The sequence below is a fragment of the Rhineura floridana genome, chromosome 9 (assembly GCF_030035675.1).
Source record: "Rhineura floridana isolate rRhiFlo1 chromosome 9, rRhiFlo1.hap2, whole genome shotgun sequence".
NCBI lineage: Eukaryota > Metazoa > Chordata > Lepidosauria > Squamata > Rhineuridae > Rhineura > Rhineura floridana.
Genome location: NC_084488.1, coordinates 55951362 through 55974260, shown reverse-complemented (window position 1 = coordinate 55974260; position 22899 = coordinate 55951362). Strand labels below are relative to the sequence as shown.

Sequence of the window (22899 nt, the reverse complement as noted above, 5' to 3'; positions counted from 1 at the left end):
TGCTCCTGCTGCTCCTTCTCTGAACTGACTCCAAATTCCAGGTCTGGACAGAGTTAAGCTGCTATATTGATATTGTTCCACTGGCTCTGTCTCCTTCACTGATATCTAGGGTTGCCAGGTTCTTGGCCTGAGACTGATCCTGTATCTTTAGGAGAAGAGAAAGTCAGCCAAGTGCAGGTGTTCTTGCAACTCTGTAATGGGAAAAACCACAAGGTGGAATTCTCCCTCCCCCCTGCCCAACTTTTAAAGATATAGAAGACCTCTTGGAGGCCAGGCCTGGCAATAATTGTACCTCTCATGGAGACTTTGAACAACAATCCCTGATTCTAAAAAAGAACTTAATAGGGAGAGGCTATCCATATAAAGTAGTAGAAGATAACTATAAAAAAGCTTCATGCCAAAACTGTTCAGACCTTTTACAACCTACACGAAGAGCATCCTCTGAACGACTTCAATGCCACCTGACCTATGACCATGTCACTAACAGGTTACAGAATACCATCCGCAAATATTGGCACATAGTACAGCACATCCCTGGATGTATGGAGAAGCCGATGATTTCTTTCAAAAGAACTAAGAACCTGAAGGACATATTAATAAGAAGCACTTTCAGAGAGAACCTGCAGCGAACCAGGACCATATCTGGCACAAATGCCCCTGCAGGACACCATCCCTGTAGGCACTGCACCTATTGTAGATATATGCAGAAAAAGAAGGGGTTCACTAATCCCATTAATCAGAAGGAATATATGGTAAAACGCTTATCTACATGTAATACTCCCAACGTTATATATATCATTCAATGCAGCTGTCCAAAGCTGTACGTAGGACAGACCAGCAGAGTTCTAAAAAAAACAAATTGGTGAGCATATAAGCAACATCAAGAATAATAGGGTGGGAGCTCCTTTGACTGAACATTACATCAATTGCAGACATTCTCTGACAGACTTCAGTTTTTGGGCGGTTGAAAAGGTAAACGCACAAAGCACACAAATTTTACTAAGGAGAGAATTGGCTTGGATCTTAGAACTTGATACTCTAACTCCGAGCGGCATGAACGGTGAGCTGGAATTACTTCCCCTCCTGTGAGTCTCATACTTTAGAGACGTTCCCTTGCTTACAGCTGTAGTCTATCTCTCGGCCTCAGAACTTGCAGGCAATTGAATGCAAAGATTTAAGATTGGGCTTGCGGCCAAGAAAAACACTTGGACATTTTCCTCAATAAAAAAGAATCTTTGGCTACACTGCTTGAAATCCCTTCAGAAAAAAGTTATTTTTTCCCTTCGGTATGTGAGTACAACATATTATGTTTGTTCCTATGCTATGTGATAAAAGAATGTATGTTTCAAATTAACAAGACTTTAATACTGATAACATGTTTGTATGTTTTAATCTCCAACCCTTGACGAAGGCCGAAATATAACGTGGCCGAAACGCGTTGGGTTTGTCATTTTAATAAACTGTTTTGGAAACATTTTACAAATATCCTTTTTGGTGTCTTTGGGGTTTCTCCCCCCCCCTTTTTTTTTTCTACACCAAACTAGAACCTTGAACTTGGCCCGATATAATGAGAATGAGAATGAAACCATTTTATTCTGGTCCTTTAGTTTTCTCTTTCCTGTTTCTGGGAACCTAGCCAACGTTCTTTCTGTAAAGTAAACAAACTGATAGCATGAGGTACATTATACTGGTTGCTGTCTCTGCTGGCCTTGGACACCTCCTTACAGGTTCAGCTGTCTGATCTAATTGCAAAAGTGACTAAACAGGTACACTAATGACTTTGAGCTGATTGGCCTTGAGTCACCCAGGCCTGCCTAGCAGCAGCTCAGCAAAGCTTACATAGTAGAGCCTCCAGCAAACACAGTCAGGAAATACAACAGCTAATAGAAACAGGAGAAGCATTCACAGATAAAATTATTTAGATAAGAAGGGCTATATAAGGCAGACAGCCCCAGAGATATCACCAGTACTGGTTATGCCTGGTCAGAAGAATAGAAGACTGTTGCTCTGCTGTTGATCCACACAACAAAGGCGAGAGAACTCCATTACTGATTGTGTTGAAGATAACTGTATTGTAATGTGTAATATATATTGTTTGGAGTGCATTCCCTGTAACGTGATGTTATGACCTAAAATTTTGGTTCCTTGGCTACGACCACACATAGCATTATATGTGTGTTAATAAATAGAACTTTATAAGATCTTCCACTTTTGTGCTCATAATTAATTTTCTTAAGATCTCCCTAGACACAACTATATTCTTTTGTGGAATCTCCAAACAATAGTCCACCTATTTCAGACCAGCTGCTGACAGAAACCATGAAAGCTTAGATGACTACAGTGTTTGCCATACAGGTACTCTGGATAGCTTATGGATAAGAATGAGGCCATTCTGCACTTTTCAGCCTCCAACCAGTAGATGGTGCTATAATATTTCCTTGCGGCTTAATGTTCTGTATGTTATCATCTTGTTGCTCTCTTTTAAAAATGACCTGAAAGGTCAGCTGTGTTCTAGTATACAAGTATCATTCTTAAATGACTTAGTTTGATAAAGGCTATTTTGTAAGGTAGTATTAAGAGTACATCATGATACCCTTTTCAAAGGAGGAAAAAGTCAAAGCCACATTCTTTAAGCCTATGGCTGCAAAACCTAAGCATGCTTACATGAAAACAAATCCCACTGAAGTCAGCTATTTCATATAAATTTGTTTAGCATTTAGGCTGTAAAAATAATAAATTAATGGATGTAATTACTTACATAAATATACATATCATGAGTGTGAAGTGAAGGAGGTAAAATGTTGAGATTCTGCTAAGAAAAAAAAAGCCTGTGTAAGAATTCTTGTTCAGTGTGAGAATGGCTGAGATGCATCACCTAGATCAGAGTCCCTTATTAGCACTGTTGCTGATGAAAACAGGAAGTTAACACTTTAAAATAAACTTATCACAGATTATGTTAAGTAACAAAAAGAATTGCAGACTTAACATTGTAACAACCTTTCTTTTTATCCAATTAAAAGTGCAAAAACTGCAACTCAGTTCCACATACATATATGCATGGACACACAAACACATCAGACTTTTAAATGCCTCATGCAGCAGCAATATGCAGGACAATCTTTGTCAGGTCTGTCTCAGAAATTAGTCACATTGTGTTCAATGGGACTTACTTCCAGAAAAGACTGTAGGTTTGCAGAGTAACAGTGTAATTAAAAAGCTGAATCAGCTGCCCTGGAGTGGGTTTGGGTGTAGCAGAGATGCCCCTCTACCTGGTTCTGTCAGACTCTGCAAGGGGTAGGGTGTCCGGCTCATTCTGTTGAGGGCCCTGAACTTCTTCCTCAAAGTCCTGCCCTGCACCACTAACTATCAACTTCTCACCACATAAAAAGCATCATGAAAAATGAAAGTAAAATGAAGCAGAAGAGTGAAAAAAGGAGAGAGTCAAGAGCACAAAAAGGTGGCTATCTCACCTCCTGTGTCTCTGCAAATTTACTTGCTAATCATGACAGTTTCTTTCCTTCTTCTCAGCTGATCTTGTGTGGCAGGCATTTCTAAATGTGTGTTAATAGCAAGCTTCCCCAAATAAAGATTAAAAGTGTTTATGCTGAAAGGTGATGAAGACAAGACAAAGGCAGGCACTTTGCTTTGCAGTGTTTTGTCCAGGGCAGGAGAGAAAGCAAATCAATGAAAAACAGGGCAGCATAGGCTCACCAAATGCAGTGCAGTGCAAGAGGTTTACAGAAGCAAAGAGCTTGCAAAAGAATAGAGGGTCATGTTCAGCTCAACACTGGTAATAAGCAGCAAGAATGGGCTCCACACAATATATAGGATTATTACCTTACAAAAGAGAAGTTGGTGTGCTGTCTGTTGGTTCAGTCAAAACATGCATTAGGAAAGTTCAGGAAAGTGCTTATACCTCCTGTAGCAATTGTCTTCATAGTCCTAAAGAGGCTTTTCACATGCTCTTGAACAAGCATAGCTCTAATATATACTGGAGTAGCTTGAGCATTGTTGTAATTTCTACAAGTACAGGAGACTGCAAATAATCAATATGGCAGACAAGATGGGAGGTAAGTTTGGCGCAGCAGCACTGAAGGTTACAAGAACAGAAGGAGCTCTTTGCTAGATTAGTCCAAAGGCTAACCAGATGCCAATGGGATGCCCACAAGCAGGACATTAAATACAACAGCACTCTCTTGCCCGTGATCCCCTGCAACTGATATTTAGAGGCAGTGTCAGATTTAGGAAGAAGTCACATAATCCATGGCTTAGGGTCTCACATAATGTGAGGCCTCTAAATATGTTGGAGATAATTTAGAAGATATAATTGAAATCACTTTGGCTTAAACAACTTTCATATAAAACCCAGCACCAAAATTCTGAACTCTCACTTTCCCATCCCAGTCCATACTCAATCCTATCAACTTCCCTTTATGTTAGAACTTTGGAATCATTTGTTAGATCAGTTAGATCAATTCCACAAAACTATCAAGGCCCTATAAGATCCACAGATGCAAGGCTTTACACATTGCTCTATCACTTCATGAAAGAAAGTAGAGGGATTTTTGATGAATTTGAATTCAAAAGGATATCTGCCTGATGTAGACTACAAGTGTGTGAACAAAAGTGTATCGATAAAAGAAAAATAGTGAAAAGCAAGCAAGTCAATGATGGTGGTGCACTTAATGCTGATGAAAGTATTTCCCCAAGAGCCACATTTCAAGTAAAATCCTTTATTCCAATAATGGATGCCCTTGATGTCAATGTGAAGAAAAGAGCAATCATATATGATAGCGTTGCAAAGAAAATTACTTTTTTGGTTGATTTAGAAGCCTCAGAAGAACAATTATGTGAAGGTGTAAACCTTCTGATGCAAGACTATCATGACAATGTTGACATCAACCTTGTTGGAAAAATAAAGCATTTCCATACTTATAGCAAGCAAAATTATTCAGATAAAGGACACTATGTGCTGTGTGAAGAAGCACTTTGTCTGTCCTGAATCTTTCAGCATTCAGCTTCAATGGATGATCCCCCAGGTTTTAGTATTATGAGAGAAGAAGAAAAATATTTCCCCTGCACTCTCTGCACATGATGTATTATTTTATACTCTATAATGTTCCCCCTTACTTGCCTTTTTTCTAAACTATAAAGCCCCAAATGTTGCAATCTTTCTTCATAGAAGAGTTGCTCCAATCCCTAGTCTCCAATTTTGGTTGCCTCTTTATGAACCTACAATATCCTTTCTGAGATGAGACAACCAGAACAGTACACAGCATTCCAAGTGCAGTAGCACCACCGATTTGTATAATGACACTGTGGTATTGGCAGTTTCAATTTCCATACCTTTCCTAATTATCCCCAACATGAAATTAACCTTTTTCACAGCTCCCACATGTTGGCTCAACATCTTTATCAAGCTGTTAATGATGCCCCCTTTCTCTTTCCTGGTCAATCACTGCCAGTTCAGATCCCATATGTGTATATGGGTTTTTCACTCTAGTGTGCACCATTTTGCACTTGCTTATGTTGTTTGCATTTTTATGCTCATTCATCCAATTTGTAGAGTTCCTTGTAGAGTGTACTATCCCTTTTTGGTTTTATAATGTAGTACCATCAGCAAACTTGGCTACTCCACTACCTCTAACACTAGATCATTTACGAACAAGTTTAAAAACACTGGTCCCATTGCAGCTCCTTGGGGGTCTCCACTGTTTACATCCTTCCATTATGACAACTGTCCATTTATTCCTACTCTCTGTTTCCTGTTCCTTAAGTTACTGATCCATAAGATCCATAAGAGGACCTCTCCTTCTATTCCATGATTGCTATGCTGGTGGCTGATTGGGATTGTTGAAAGGAATATATACTGGGCAATGCTTCCTTGCCTCAAACTTAGCGTTAATGCAAGCAATTGATCTCTGTCTAGTTTTGGGGAAGTATTGTAGTCTTGTCATGTGACATGGGGAAAAACCATGGACAGTGGTAGAACATCTGCTTTGCATGCAGGAAGTCCCAGCTTCAACCCCTAGCATTACCCAGTTTAAGGATTAGGAAGCACACAATTATGGAGCTTGTGGCCCTCCAGATGTTGTTGGATTCCAAGTTCCATCAGCCCCAACCAGCATGGCCAATGGTCAGGGATGATGAGAGTTGTAGTCGAGCAATATCTGGTAGGTCATGGGTTCCCTATCCTTGAGAAACCTAGAGACGGGGAACATGTTCTCTCTCTGAGGCCCTGGAGAGCCACTATCAGACAGAAAATATTGGAACAGACAGACAAAGAGTCTGCCCTGATATAAGGCAGCTTCTTCTGTTCCTAATCAATAGAGAACACTGCACCTAGCATAATGCTGCCATGAATATTTATTTATTTAACAAAATATGTATACTGTTTGATTGTTTTTTTAAAAAACCTCTTAGCAATTTGCAAGAAAAATTAAAATTATCAATAAGTTAATAACAAGTAATTGAAACATTTAAAAAACAATTAAAACAACAGTAAACAAAAAAGATTAAAATACATAAACCTCTGTGTGTCTGGAAAGGCTTGCCTAAACAGAAGTGTTTTAAGCAGGTGCTGAAAAGAACACAGCAAAGGTACCTGCCTGATGCAGGAAGGGAGTTCCAAAGTATAGGTGCCGCCACACTAAAAGAACAACTTCCTACAAGTGTGGAACAGAGAGCATGTGGCCTCTGTAATAGTGCCAGTTCCACAGATCAAAGTGGTCAAGTGGGCACATAAGGGGTAAGGTGATCCTACAAGAAAACTGGTCCCAAACTGTTAAGGGCTTTATATACCAAAAGTAATACCTTGAACTTGGCCTGGTGGGCAACCAGTATAGATCTCTGAGCAGAGGTGTTATATGCTGATAGGGTCTCATTCTTGTCAGTAACCATTCCGCAGCATTCTGCACTAATTGCAATTCCTGGGTCAAGCGCAAGGGAAGCCCCAGATAGAGTGCATTGCAGTAATCCAGTCTTGGAGTCACAGATCTGAACTATTGTGGTCAAACTCTCCCAGTCCAGGAACAGCCATAGCTGTTGTACTAGGTGCAGCTGATAAAAGGCGCTTCTAGCCTGTGAGGCTACCTGGCCTCCAGTGAAAAAATTGGTCAGGAAACATTCCCAGACTGTATAGCTCTACCTTCAGGGCAGGTGCAATTCTTTCCAGGACAGGCAATTGACTAATTTCTGAGACAGGAGAACCACTCACCCTCCATCTTGCCAGGATTCAAGCTCAGCTTACTGACAAATGTTTTTGGAGAGGGAGGTATTTGTAGAAGTCACTTCAACAGTTTGCAATAGAACAATGCCTCTTTGTATCCAACACTTCCCTGTTCTTTCTTGCTTTTCTTGACAGAAACTAATAAACACTGGCAGCAGTGGCTGGTAATGGGAGAATTTGTGTCATCATGCATATTACCCTGGAAAATTATAGCCCTCTTTTTTTCTTATGCCTCTAATGACACCAATTTACTTTGGAGCAATTTCCATTATCCCCTCTTGTAATTTCAGGATAGATTTTTATTTTAGACTGTTTTTATTATATATTTTTTGTTTTGGTGGTCACAAAAATGTTGCATGTGAATAAGTAATGCCCAGAGGTATGGCCTGGCCCGGATAAAAATAAGCTAGAGGTTTAGGGCAGTTTTGTGAACTGAGCAAAATGATGATTGAATGACTCTTTGCAGTATATTATAAGGCTCTGTACTTGGAATTAAGATTGGCATTCTCAGTCTACTCATATGAGTTACTAGTATGGGGGGGCTAGATCACAATTACTAATTTGCATTCAGGATAACAAAGGCCTGGCAATCAGGATATCATTTGGGGGTCAGCATAGTTCCTTGGCTCCGGGTTTGAAACTGCATGTAGTTATGCCTTAGGAGCACCCTATTTCTGGTTAACTCATAATCTTACGCACCATTAATGTAAACCACCACAAATTCTCATCCATTACGGGCTAAGAACTGGAACATTATACTGAATCAGGCCATTGGTCCATCTTGCTCAGTATTGTACACTGACTGCCAGCAGCTTTCTTGGTACTCATCCCTACCCAAGATGCCAGGGTCTGAACTTGGGTTCTTCTGCATGTAAAGCAGATGCTCCACCACTGAGCTATAACCCTTCCCCAAAGTTAAGCCACAGTGTTCCATATTAGTCAGCTGATGTTTCCTGTGCATGAGTAGAAGGCACTTCTTTGGGGCACAGGGGGGTCATATGATTGGCATCTGTCCACTGATTTCTTTTGCTGAGTGTAGTCCCATGTATCATTTTGCAAACTTTTCTGGAGATTCCTCTGACCCTAAGAAGTGTCTCTTTAGTGCATACAATGGCCTGAATCAGGAAGATTCATGTGCAGGGCTGCACATGCTTTGGAACCTGTTTTGGATATGTGTCTTGTTTGCTTCAGATGGTTTTAAGGAAGATCCCTTTGTTTCAGTTCATTTTCTGAAAGCATTGCATTTACTCATGAGTAGGGACTCTGTGTGATTGGAACACCTGATTATTCAGGGGTTCCAGTTGCACAGAACACCTAGTCACAAGCAGAAGCTTGCATGTTGGCCTTTTTGCTAACACAACAATACACAGCATGCAATTGCTGAAAGAAAAATATGCAGCATCAGGGAGGGACTAAAAGTGCAGCTCTGCTCATCTCTCTACATATTTATTCCCTACACACAAGTAACGTGTGAATAGGACTCTAGTGCCCTTTCAATTCAAGTCAGTGTTCAAGAGTGAACCCACACAGAGCAGATTACTGTAGTCTAGCCTTGAAGAACTAACGGTATGTTTAAATGGCTCCCCTTCTTGGGAGTATAGTGTCAGACAGGATTTGAGGATTCTGCACATATAAACAGCATTTGGAGTATGCAATGAAATGTAGCGGGGGGAGGACATGACTGCAGAATCTCTGGGCAAGCTTATTATGGAATGTCATGAATAAATTAATGAAAAGGGAAAGCTACATTTGTCACAATAATTGAACAAAACATTTAGCAATACATTATGCATGATGGCTTATTGAATTGGCCATTTAGGGCTTTTGCCTTTTTCAACTGCTGACCTCAGTTAGAGCAAGATCAAGTAATTTCTTAGGGCCTGATCTAAAATCTAATGAAATTAATAAGAGCACATTCTTATTAAACAGCTAATTCAATAAGTAACAAAACGAGCAAAGCATATAGTAAGAGACAAATGTAAGTGAGATTGATAAGAGGACCAATGAAGGAATGGGGGGAAAAATAACCACTGAAATCTAAATAAGTCTGTTTATTTGTTAATAGTTAGAGCCATTGCAATATTCATATAACGATAACATGATACTTAACGTCAAAGCTTCAAAGTAATAATTTAGAACAGTGGTTCCCAAACTCCTCCCCATGGATTACTTGAAAATTGCTGAGGGTCTTGGCTGACCATTTCATAGTTTTTCTGCCTGTTACAGCAATTGTAATGTGCCATGCTAGATGCTGTATGGTTAATTGTATTTTTACAGACATGCCAAAGACCACCTGAATGTAGCTTGCGGACCACAGTTTTGGAACCTCTGATTTAGAACATACATGATTCTATATGTATTTACGTTGTTGGATCCATCATTAACTACTTCTTGAGAAGGATCATTGTTCCTAGATTGCTTTAGTTTGAAATCTACCTAACTAGAAAAGTGCTAGATGGCAAACTTTGAGTCTTGGATTTCTGATCATACTACAGTAGACAGTGGCATTTTCCTCTCCATTCTCAAAATGATATTGCTCTGCAAAGATTTTTTTTCCTTTGGAAAAAGAAATCACAGGCAAGGCCACACTGAGGTACTTTTTATTTCAATACATGCGTTCTTGTCAGTGACAGATGCCTGGTCTTTTTCATTCCCACACCCATATAAAACTTTAGGTTGCTGTTTATTCTTTCATTCTCCTTAGTACTTTTTAAATTTTCAAGTTCTCATGCTAACCATCCCTCCTACAACAGCAGGTAGTCACAGCTTTGTGGCAAATATAGATCCAGTCTAGGCATTTCAAGATGGAAAAAACTGACCAGATTACCTGTTTATTAAACACTCATCCTGATTTGCTTGCACAAAGATAGTGCAGAAATTATGCAAAGTCTGCTCTTTATTGAGCACTTGTTCTTATTTGTTTGTGGGAAAGTTATCTGATATTTAATTAGCATCTATCCTGTTTGTTTTTGCATGGAGGTTATACAGCTTCCAGTTAATCAACTGGTGTTCCACACTTTTTAGTGTGTTTACTCATCACTTTCTTTACCGCAATTTTTTTTTAAGTGGATTTGTTGCCCACTGCACTTTAATCCACTTTAATTGTGCAAATCTAAATTTCTGGTATGCAGCTGAACCCCTGCAAAATACTGACAATCTGGAGGCAACCACCGTGATAGTACAAAACTGGAAATGTTCCACACAAATATTTTTCAGGTGTAAAGGTACATTGATTCAGAGGTGGGGGATGTAACTCAGTGGCAGAGCACATTTTGCATGCAGAAGATCCCATGTTTGATCATAGCATATGCACATACAGCTCAGAAAGACCCATCCCTGAAACCCTGGAGAGCTGCTGCCTGTCACTGTAGAAATACTGAGCTAGGTGGATCAATAGACGGACTCAGTATAAGGCAGCTTCCTATGATCCTAAAAGGTCCCAGCTTCAATTCTTGGCATCTCCAAGTAGGGCTTCTGTCTGTAACCCTGGAGAGTTGGTGCCAATCAGTTTAAACAGCACTGAATTAGATTGACCAAAGGTCTAACTCTGTGCAAGGCAGCTTCCTAAGTACCTGAGATAAATGCCAGATGGCAGGTATACATGGCCTGGGGAAATCCTCACAAAGCCAAATGGTAGACAGGTTTTTACCTGGGTCAATGCTAATGGCACAATCCATGTGAAGAAGTGTTGTGCAACCACAGCCTTTCTAACCTCGATACAACATGGTGTTGTGTATGTGTGTGAGTACAACTTCCTGCATTTGCAATTCAGAACTCCTGTGTAGGCAAGCCTTAAGTGCTCATGTATACCAGCTAGGGATGGACAGATCTATCATTTCTGGTTTCTTTCAGTTTCTCATTTTTAAATTCAGTTCTCTTAAGTTCCACATTGATTTGTAATTTTCTTTTTAAAGAAAGCCTTCATCAAAATTCATCAGATTTCAGTCTGTATTTCTCCTATATATTTTTGCATGTAATTTTGCCTAATATACATATTTTTGCAAAGCAATTTCCCCTGATATAATGGATTTTTGTATGTTATTTTCATGAGTATATGCATTTCTATGGCCACTTTATCCTATATATGCATTTTTGTAGCCATTGCTGTTCTGGAGAACTGCATTGCAAAATTTAGAGAAGTGAGAATTTCAAAGCATAGCTATGTTTTGGTTCACATATTGTTTCACACAGTGTGAATTATTTAAGTTCTTCTTCAGATGCAAACTGACTCAAATTTCTCCCCCATCCCTAACCCCAGCTCAGAGATTCATCCTGTTGTTGTTATATACCCTCAAGTTGATTACGATTATTTATTTATTTATTTATTATTTGATTTATTCATTCATTGGCGATCACTCGTGGCCAAGTAAGATTGTCTTCCAAGATAAGGTCTTTAACAGTGGGTCTGTAAGTGACTCTGGAGGCCAATTCTGGATCCACACAGCCTCCCACAGTGAGGGCATAGGTTTCCAGTTTGGTTTGGTTTGCGTGGAAGACGCCGGTGCATGAATTTCTTTTATGTGGGGAGATTGGGGCACAACGATCAACACACAACACACAATCTTGACAGAAAAAGGCATGGGATACCATGACGATTGGAAGTCTTTTATCTGCTGCAGCCTTCATACGCCTTCACAGCCATTGTAACGTACACATTGTTTCCACCTGTTCTGCTGTTGAGGACTTGGATCATTCTTTGTTTGGTTCCTCTCCCTTGACCTTACCGCCATGGGTGACCCTGCCGGGAGAACATGACTCCCAGCGGCATCGTTCACAGGGTTCATTGGACCATGCAAGCCCACTCACCACTACAAGGTGATGATCCAGCAAGGGGATTTATATCCCGCCCTTACTCCCAGCAGGATTTATGCTGACCCTATGAATCAGCGACCCCCCCATAGCATCTGTTATACACAACCCTGTACAGATCTTGTATGTTCAGGTCTGTGGCTTCCTTTCTGGAATCAATCCATCTCTTGCTTGGCCTTCCTCTTTTTCTACTCTCTTCTGTTTTTCCCAGCATCATTGTCATTTCTAGTGAATCATGTCTTCTCATTATGTGTCCAAAGCATGATAATCTCAGTTTCATCATTTTAGCTTCCAGTGATAGTTCTGGTTTAATTTGTTCTAATACCCAATCATTTATCTTTTTCACAGTCCATGGTATGCACAAAGCTCTGACATTTCAAATGGGTTGATTTTTTGCTTATTTGCTTTTTTCACTGTCCAACTTTCTCATCCATACATAGAGATCGGGAATACCATGGTCTGAATTATCCCGCTTTTAGTGTTCAGTGATACATCTTTGCATTTGAGGACCTTTTCTAGTTATCTCATAGCTGCCCTCCCCTGTCCTAGCTTTCTTCTGATTTCTTGACTATTGTCTCCATTTTGGTTAATGACCGTACCAAGGTATTGATAATCCTTGACAAGTTGAATGTCCTCATGGTCAACTGTAAATTTATATAAATCTTCTGTTGTCATTACTTTAGTCTTTTTAAAGTTCAGCTGTAGTCCTGCTTTTGTGCTTTCCTCTTTAACTTTCATCAGCATTTGTTTCAAATCATTACTGGTTTCTGCTAGTAGTATGGTATCATCTGCATATCTTAAATTATTGATATTTCTCCCTCCAATTTTCACAACTCCATCTTGGTCCAGTTCTGCTTTCCGTATGATATGTTCTGCGTTTAAACAAATTAAACAGATTAAACAAATAGGGTGATAAAATGCACCCCTGTCTCACACCCTTTCCGATGGTTGCTTGATTGAAAATGTTGCTTGATTGAAAATGTCCCATTCCTGTCCATTTTAATTCACTTACGCCAAGTATTGTGATGTTGATATGTTCCATTTCTTGCTTGGCAATTTCTAACTTTCCCTGGTTCATACTTTTCACACTCCATGTTCCTATTGTGTACGTCATACAACTCCGGACTCTCCTTTCACATCTGTGTGCATCAGCCTCTGGGCTTCCTTTTGGCTTTGACCCAGCTGCGTCATTAGTCACAGCCCTACTCATACTTGTCCTTTGTTCTTCTCCAGTAGCTCGGTGAGTGCCTTCTGACCTTGGGGGTCTCATCTTCCAGCACTATCTCGTGTTGCATTTTGGATACTCTGTTCATAGGGTTTTTGTGGTAAGAGGTATTCAGAGGTGGTTTACCATTGCCTTCCTCTGAGTTTGGATGCATCTTAGTCTGGTGTCTCAGCTTTGACCATTCTGCTTTGGGTGCCCCTGCTAGGAGTCTAGCCTCTTGGTCTGGACTCCTGATGGCATTGTTCTCAGCTTCTTTGACACTCTCAAACCCCCTCATCACATTAAGATGTGCATCCCAGAGGGGAGATTCATCCTGTAGCTTACTATAAACAACTGAAAGTTTTACAAGATGCAACCAGACAATTTGGGTCTAATTGGTGTGATTAAGAGTTGGTGCTTAGTTAGGCAGCACATATCATAGCTTGTCCCACTGCTGTCCAAGCCAACCCACTGGATTGGACTAATTGTGTTAGGTTTTATGGTAAAAATGAAAATGTGGTTTCTGACAAAGAACAGATATGGGACACCAGGGAGATAAGTAAGATGTTCAGCATTCAGTCAGGAGTGCTGATTTTTTTAAAGTGCGTCATACTCTATCTTCTATGACAGAGTTATGAGCTTCACAGAGTTATGACAGAGTTATGAGCTAAACAGAATATTCACAATGAATGCCATATTGTTCAGTGGACAGGACATGGACATGGCAGCCATTCATATTTTGTAAGCATCCTAAGGACAGGTCTTAAGGACATTTACTATACAAAATGACCAAGGAAATTTGATAGCATACTGAGTGCAAAGCAAGTTCAAATTTATTTCACTGTAGATTGAAGGTTATAATGAAGAGAATTTGACAAAAGGGAATGCATAGCAATAATTTACTACCAGTGTTTACATGCACACATAGAAAATACACAATGAGATGCATTTCTTCAATTTAAAAAAAGAAAAAACACTCTTCAACAGAAACTTACATCATCCTGGCACATTATGTATCTGCAGAGCTCTCAACGATAAAGCTCTAGCCTTCATACAAATGGAAGCAAAAGCACCCACCCTACATACTGTGTTCTTACTCTTATTAAGATGATGTGCTGTGCAGTGTATCAAAATACTAAGTCTCTCTTGATGTGATGCATCTGTGAAATAATCTGAGATTGCACCACCCTTTAGCAGGTGGGGTGGGTAGAAAGAACAGTAAATGTTTTCAAATATTTTGAAAACATGATCACTTCACATGTATTATCTCAAAGATATAATCCCCATATCACATTTGGGGGTCTGAGGCTTAGATGGAGTAGCTTGTCTAAGGCCACCTAGTCCGTTTGTGACAGAAGTAAGATTTGAACCAGTCACTCACAGTGTAATCCTAGGCATATTCCATAGGAGACAGGCACACACTCAGGTGGCTCAGCCAGCCTAAGTGACACCTTTTTTTTGTTATCAGTCCTTCCCATTCTTCTTCCAGGCCAGGTGTAGGCTTAAATACTTTGGGGTGAGGACAGAGCAGGCAAACACTCAGAGGCCCAGTCTGTCCTTTCTGCTGGTGCTTGTTCCCAGATGAGTGGGCACGGAACAGCAACCTCCTAGCCACTGCAGTAGGCCAACACTCACACTATTCAGGGCTTCAAAAGCTTTATTAATTTATTTTCTAAGTACAGCACATGATAATTGCTATGCATTTAGCATGTCCCACTTCTGCTACAGGTGCTGGGGTGGATTTCCATGAAGTATCTACAGAGACAATTTCCCTCTTTCTCCCCCACCCTCCTCCAATCTTCAGCTGCCCATTATATATAAGCAACAAATAATATTCTTTGTGGATGTGGAGTGTACTATGGCTCTTCTGGCTAGGGATGTTTGAGGATTTTATTTAGTCTGCATTTTTAAGCAAACCAACCTAATTCCCAATTTCTTTGCGAGGTTTCTTTTTTTCAAAAGAAGATTGATGTGGAAACAGGACATATCAGGCTTATTAAGGAACACATGCAAAACTGACAGGGGCCAAAGAAATACAGAAAGCTGCCTTATACCGAGTCAGACCATTGCTTCATCTAGCTCAGTACTATCTACACTGATTGGCAGTGGCTCTCCAGAGTTTCAGGAAGGGGACATTCCCAGCCATACCTAGAGATGTCCAAGAATGAATTCAGGACCTTCTTCTTCACTGTTGAGGTATGGCCCTTCCTAGACTGACCCAAGTATCCCTACCACTTGTTTCAAAAAGTGTCTTGGGAATGCAGACCTTTGCTGAGGCAACTGTGATGCCCAAGATCAATATTAACAAGATTAACTAAATAAATATATTTTAAACTGATCAGTTAGTCAAATATACCTACAGTGTCTGAAATAACATTGTTCCCCACAGTCTCCTGAAAAATAACTGTTGTGCACCCTGTTATGAGATTGTAAAGTACAAAGCTGAGTTGTTGTTATTAGTAGTATTTACTGGATTTTGCCATAAGGTCCCAGGGCAGGTTGCAATAATATAAAAGGAGAAGAAAGCTCCCAAATAACTCAGTCCTTCACCCTGCTCCTTAATTTTTTATTCCTTTATAGCACTGCATCTCATTCACACTATTCTGTTACTGATACTTCATTGAGAAGTGTGCATTGTTTTTAGTAAACCGTTTCTCCTCTTTGCCCTCTCTCTTTCTCTTGATCATTTGTTTAGACAAACAAGCTGCTGCCAACAGAGGGGTGAGAGAAGGTTATCTCATTGCTTGGCACTGCCATTTTACTATTTTCCAATAAAATCCCCTACTGAGTGTCATTCAGAAATATTATCAGCAGAGTCCCTTTTTCAAATGAATGGCAGTCAAATGTGTTGATACAAGAAATGGGAGGTCATCCTCAAGGCTGTGTGTGACACAGAGAGACTGATGAAGGAAGACTAAAGTAGAGTAGTTCTCTGGTGAGTGTTAACATTATTGCAAGCACTTGTAATGGAGCACAGACTCTCCAAAACTTTGCATGCATATTCACTTATTTGGGTATGGTCAGATGCTACCTTAAACATTTCCTTGCTAATTTTGAAGAAGAAAATAAAAAAGGCCTAATGTTTATGAAAGGCTTTTAATCCAGTCAATTTATTTACTTATATAAGACATTTATATGCTGCCTTTCAAGGCAAAGCCCTCCTAAAGCAACTTACGATTATACAACTTACCTGACACTCTCTGTAAACAGTATTGCCTTGAGACTGTGCCTTAGTCTCCTCCTGGCCTATTGCTACGTAGTGTCTGGGTGCACTTACAGGCCACAACCCCCCTGTATCTTTGTGCCTATAAAGATTACAGCCCTGGGTTGTTTTGGATACCTGCTGCTGTTACACTATCTCTTCACCGCTGCCACCATTGATACTGTTTCCCAACCGGGACTTCCCGGAAGGAGTGCTGGCTGGTGGTTGTCTCTGAGGGAGCTCTGCCTCAGAGGAAGCTTTTTTCAGGTTAAAAAGCCAGTCAAGAGGAAACTTTGACTGGCTTAAAAGTTCTCCAAGGTATAGGAGAACCGATCAGATTTTCCACAAGACTTCGTTGAGCTGTCAGCGGATGGAATTGATCAGGAAATCCCTGAGATAAGAAGGCATGCCGATCGGCTGAAGACGGAGTCAGGATTTCCACGCAAGCTGTACTGGAAAAAAGCGAAGCGTTTTTTCTTCTTCTTAAAAAAACGTCCTTAACCAGCGAGCCTACTTCTGTCTAAATCTTATCATTCGGCTTAAATTACTACAATAAAAGGGATTTGTTTACGAATCAGCAACTGAGAAACCTGGGTGAGTCATACTTTTTCTCTTTTAAATATAATTAAGGAAGAAAGAAAATGTAAACAACTTATATACTTTTTTTACGACAAAAAGCTGGCCTGAATTTGGAGTTTTAAAGTTCAAAAACGGATGAGAGGTAATTATTATTTGATGGAAATATATTTTGGACTATTTTTCTCTTTGGACTATTTTTTTTTGGACGAATCTGCTGCTCGTATATGTTACTAATTGTTTGGTGTTGGGAACCAGAATTGTTTTGCATTCTTGGATGTAGATAAGAATTGTGCTGTGCTGGCTGGACTACAATAACAGGCCTGGAATATTAACTCTTTTGTTGGTGGAGGAAAAAAAAAAGAAATAGACTGCCTCTAGGTTTTGGAACAGTGGTTAATATCAGAAATTAAAGGCTTCTCTTGAAAATGACAACTAGAAAAGCAACTAAGGCCCAGGAGCGAAGAGGTTCTACTGATCCACAGGAAGGGGCTATACCCCAAGATATGTTTCAAAAAATAATGGAAGGGATTAATGATATAAAACAGGAAATGAAAACTGAACTGACAGATATAAAAGACTATATTAAAACACAAGTGGATGAGATTAAAGGGACAATTGGGCAAATAAAGGAGGATGCAAAAAACACTAAAGAAAAGGTACAAATCTTGGAGAATAGAACAGATATATTAAATCTGGAATTAGAAAAAAACTTGGACTATATGGCTGTGACTGAAATGAGAAATAAAGAACATTGTTTGAGATTCCGTGCAATCCCTGAGGAAACAGGTGAAGACATCAGAGATAAAATTGTTAATGCTCTAGTAAAATTTCTGGATTTGAATGAAGATCGGATGGAATTTGAAATAGACAAAGTGTATAGAATTAATTCCAGATATGCAACAATGAATAAAATTCCAAGAGATGTGCTTGTTCATTTTATAAAGAAGACGACCAGAGATATGGTATTACAGCAACACTTTAAAAATACCTTTAAAATTGATGGTAAGGAAATACTGGTGATGAAAGAAATTCCTATTAGACTTTTACGTAAGAGAAAAGAATATGCTTTCCTTACAGAGAAACTTAAGCAACGCAAAATTCAATTTAGATGGGATGTTCCAGAAGGAGTGATCTTTACATTCAGACAACAGAAATATAGATTGAATACTGTTCAAAAAGCAAGGGACTTCTTGAGAAAAGCTTCAAAAGATATGGATGAAGATAAACTCAAAGATATGGATATAATTCCTGGGGAACAAAGTCAACAAAGATATGCAGAGGAAGGGAAGGAAGATGATGGATTAAAAGGAGCATCAGGCACATTTTAAAATACACGCTTAAAGATGGATTACAAATATCTAACTTGGAATATAAATGGAGCCAACACAGCGCAGAAGAGAAAGAAAGTGTTTCATTATTTGAAAAAATTAAAATTGGATATAATTTGTTTACAAGAAACTCATATTAAGAAGAAAGATTCCAAATATTTGATTTGTAAAAATTTGGGTGAAGAATTTATTTCGGCTGGACCAAAAAAAAAAATGGAGTTGTTCTCTACATTAACCCACAATTGCTTCCTAAATTGGTATTACTGGATGATAGTGGTAGATTTGTGGGGGTTGAAATTACTCTACAGGGTACAAACATTTTGATAGTGGGTATCTATGCCCCCAATGAAGATAAAACAAGGTTTTACACAGGACTTATGGAAAAATTGTCAGAGTTTTCATATGACCATTGGTGTGTCATGGGTGATTGGAATGGGGTAATTTCACCAAAAATTGATAGGCTGTCTGAAAAAAATATCAAAGAGACACAGGGTAAATTACCGAAGATTTGCTTTGAACTGATGGAACATTTAGAATTGGTGGATACCTGGAGATATATAAATGATAATGCAAAGGAATTTACTTATTTTTCAGAAAGACACAAAACATTCTCGAGGATTGATATGATTTGGATGTCTAAAATTTTAGCGAAGGATACTTTTAAAATGGATATATTACCAAAAACTTTTTCGGATCATAACCCTGTGATATTAACTTTAAAAAAGAAAAATCTTGGATTTAGATGGAGACTAAATGAATCTTTATTACAGAATGACAAAGTAGTACAAGAATGTAAGAAGAAATTAAAAGAGTTTTTTGAATATAATTTACATAAAGGAACAAGTGAAAATATCGTTTGGGATACAAGTAAGGCATTTATGAGGGGATATTTTATTAAATGTAACTCTGAATTAAAAAAAAAGAAACAACAGAAAATGCAATTAATTTTGGAAGAAATAAAACAAAAAGAGGAAGAATTGAAAAAGAACCCAACTAAAGTTTCTATTGTAAATCAAATTAAAATGCTACAGAAGCAAGTATCAATGCTGACAGTTAGAGAAATTGAAAGAAAACTAAATTTTGCTAAACAAAGGACTTTTGAATTTGCAAATAAACCTGGGAAATGGTTAGCATATAAATTAAGAAAAGAACGTCAAAAAAATATTATTTTAAAGATACAAGAAGGAGATGAGACGTTGACAGATAATGTAAAAATCAAAAAGATTTTTCATCAATATTATTCAACATTGTACAAATGTCAGGAAATTCCATCTGAAAAAATAAAAGAGTATATATCTAAACAGAATTTGCCTAAAATTACAGACTTTCAGAGACAAGCTATTAATGGCCCTATTACGTCAAGAGAGATATCTGAAGCGATACTGTTTCCCAACCTTGGATATGCCCTGCCCACCCTTCTGGTCTGTGATATCCCCAGCCATGGATCAGGCATTTCGGTAAACCAAGAAGTATATATTTATTTACACAGGGAATAACAAGATTACTTAATGGTTCAGTCAACATGCGTGTGGTTTCATAAGATGTATTACTCTTTATATTTCTTAGTCATAGTAACCTGCCTCACTACCCACCTAAATCCAATCCACCCCTCCAATACCCAGAACCAACAACAACTCTCCAAAAACCCCTCTCAGACCCCTCTCTCCTAGATCCCTCAGAATTTATACCTTCAGACAACCAGACTCTCAGCCAATCATCATACAACACTCATCAACATTCCAACCCATGTACTCCCCCACTCACTCAGTCTACTTACCACATATACTCTAATAAACCGGCACTTACCATATTTACATTAATTACATTTACAGGGGCATCACACAGGTTATCATGGTGTGAACAAGCAGATTATGTCATATATTTTTCTGTTTTGCTAAGGGGCATATATCTGTTCTGGGACGAGCTCTTAAAAACAATAGTTGTGTGCTGTTTTCAACATGGTGGTATGTGAGTGGAAAAGATCCTCCTGGGGAACTCTCCTATTGGCTGGTGCCTCCCAATCCCCATAGCAGTGTTGAAATATTTTAAATATTTTCAGATATTTTTTAAAAAATGTGAAGTATTAGCTAAATGAATAAATGTGCATGTGGTGCTCAACTCCTCCTTTTTTTAAAGCAAGAAGCCCATATGATGCATAGGGGGAGAGGTAATCCTGATAGCTGAATCAGTGGCCAATTTGCTGGTATGTATATCTGTTATGCAAGCTGAAATGCCAGGAGGAAGCTGCACTTACACAACCCCTCTGTGTCTTCTCTACTTATATATAGATTACATCGTCCTTCATCCTGCTTGTATGAACTCTGAGCCCTCTAGAACAATTCCTAGAAATGCTCTGCAACTGGCAGGAGTCAATGGGGAAAGAGTTCTCTGAAGCTGTGAAAGTTGAAAAACAACTTAATTGCACTTTGTGTACTATAGATTTTCATTCTCAGTAGCAACCTAAGCTGAGACTGCAATTGAAATTGCTAGCAGGGCCAGTCCCAAGATCTTTTGGTATCTCTGGCAGAAAATCTATATGATGACCATTCCTTGCAGTGTTTTTTTTTTTTTTAAATCTGAATGTGCCCAAGGTAGTCAGCGTACCCTGATTACCAACCTGCATTCTGTTTATTTTATTACTTATACGTGCATCCTACATTTCCTCCAAGGATACATAGATTATACCACTTTAGACTCACAAACCTATGAAAAAAGAAATGAGTACCCAATGAGATTAAAAAGTGAGCAGGAATTTGAGTGCAGTTGTCCCCAGCCCAGGATAGACAGTATATCTCTCTGTTACACTGTTTTCATCATATATGGCTTAGCACTCCTATGGTCTTATGGACCAAAAATCTAAAGTTCTGGTGAAGAATTTGCTGTCTTTGTAGCCACCACAGAAATGTAACTATATTTGTTCAATACTGCTATCCTACAGCAAGTGCAGGAGGCAACCGTTGGTACAGCAGTGCCCATGGCTGCTTCGTTTGCAATTTACAGACAGAGTGACACAAATAAAACACAACTTTATGGTTATTTTATTTGATCCAATAAAACAATTCAAACTTGTAAAGCTTTCTAAAACTTTGTTGTGTCCAAGAGGCGAGGTAGGCAGTGCCGGATTTAAACTTGGTGAGGCCCTAAGCTATATAAAGCTTGGAGGCCCTTTGTTAAAAAATTACACCATATATATATATATTCAGTACACATAACATTTTAAAAGCCCCCCCCCCAAAAAAAATTCTGAATTTTTTTGAGGCGCCTGAGGATTGTGAGGCCCTAAGCTGAAGCTTCTTTAGCTTATGCCTAAATCTGGCACTGGAGGTAGGTAATAAAACCTTATTCTAAATACACAGCATAACAAACTTAACAAGTATACCTAAGCCTAGACTTAATTCACTGTTACTTCCCACCTCTTTTTAATGGGCTAAAACCCTTCAGTTGACCTTCAGCTGGCCATTATTCTCAGCTTTCTCAAAAAGGGCTTAAAGGGAAACTCTACAAACTTGCAAAACTTGCAATAACAAAATGTGGCTAATGATGCAGGAGAGCCCCCTGTTGTCCCTGTGCCCCTCAGCCAGGCTTGGCTGTCCTGCTGGATGACCCAAGTTCCAGGCAATCCCTGTTCCAGGCAGTCTTGGATTTCTGCTTGAGAAAGGTGTGCCAACTAGACAGCTGCCTCCTGGCCCTGCCATCCAGCTGACACCCCCTCCTTAGATGTCAAAGCCAAGACAGCTCTTATAGCAGTCCTAAAACTCTTATCTGATCTAATAATGGCATAATAATTTCTCAGTTATTTCTCTAATTGGCTTCTCTTCTACCACTGGTCTATCTACCATCTTGTAACCAAACAAAATTAACTGAATTAACACAATTTTAAGGGATCCCCCTCCAAGCCCACACTTACAATTAACATAATTAAAAGGATCTTCCAGTCAGGCCAACCTGGCAAGTTATGTGCTTGGATGAAGAGCCCGTCTGCTTCAGGTACATTAGAAGAATCCCAGCATATGAAAAACTATCAGTTTTGTTCTTGAACTGGGTTCCTCTCCACTCTCAGATCCAGCAGAAATCCTCCATGGTATTGTTCCCTCTCATCTCTCTGCTCTTATATCCTAATTCATCCCCTTTCTTCCTCTATCATTATCATCCTCAGGTATCTCAAAAGATTCCACCATTCTCCCTTGCTTCCCCATATTTTTGAAACTACCTCCCAATCCCAGATCACCTGTGTGACACCATATCTCTTCCTTCAAATCTTCCCTCAAGATGCACCTTTTCCATTATGTCATTGGCTCATTCCCATAATGCCTATACCCTACTGCATGTGGGAGGAACCTTTGACTCTCCAGATGTTGCTGAACTACAATTCTAATCATCCCCGCCCTTTGGCCATGCTTGTTGGGGCTGATGGGAGTTGCAGTTCAGCAAAATCTGGAAGGCCAAAGCTTCCCCATACCTGCCTACTGCAACTAACCAAGCCTAAGTATAGTTAATGGAAACAATATCATATTATTTCCCTATTTACCCCTGTTTATCATTTCCACCA

General features: G+C 39.2%; 1 long non-coding RNA gene across 1 annotated transcript; it reads left to right on the top strand.

Moving 5' to 3' along the window:
- The first annotated feature begins 293 nt into the window (after positions 1-293).
- On the top strand, positions 294-21456 carry LOC133364040 (uncharacterized). The gene is made up of 3 exons (XR_009757817.1): positions 294-1286; positions 2238-2355; positions 20639-21456. It is a non-coding gene; the product is annotated as an uncharacterized LOC133364040 (long non-coding RNA).
- The last annotated feature ends 1443 nt before the right edge of the window (positions 21457-22899 follow it).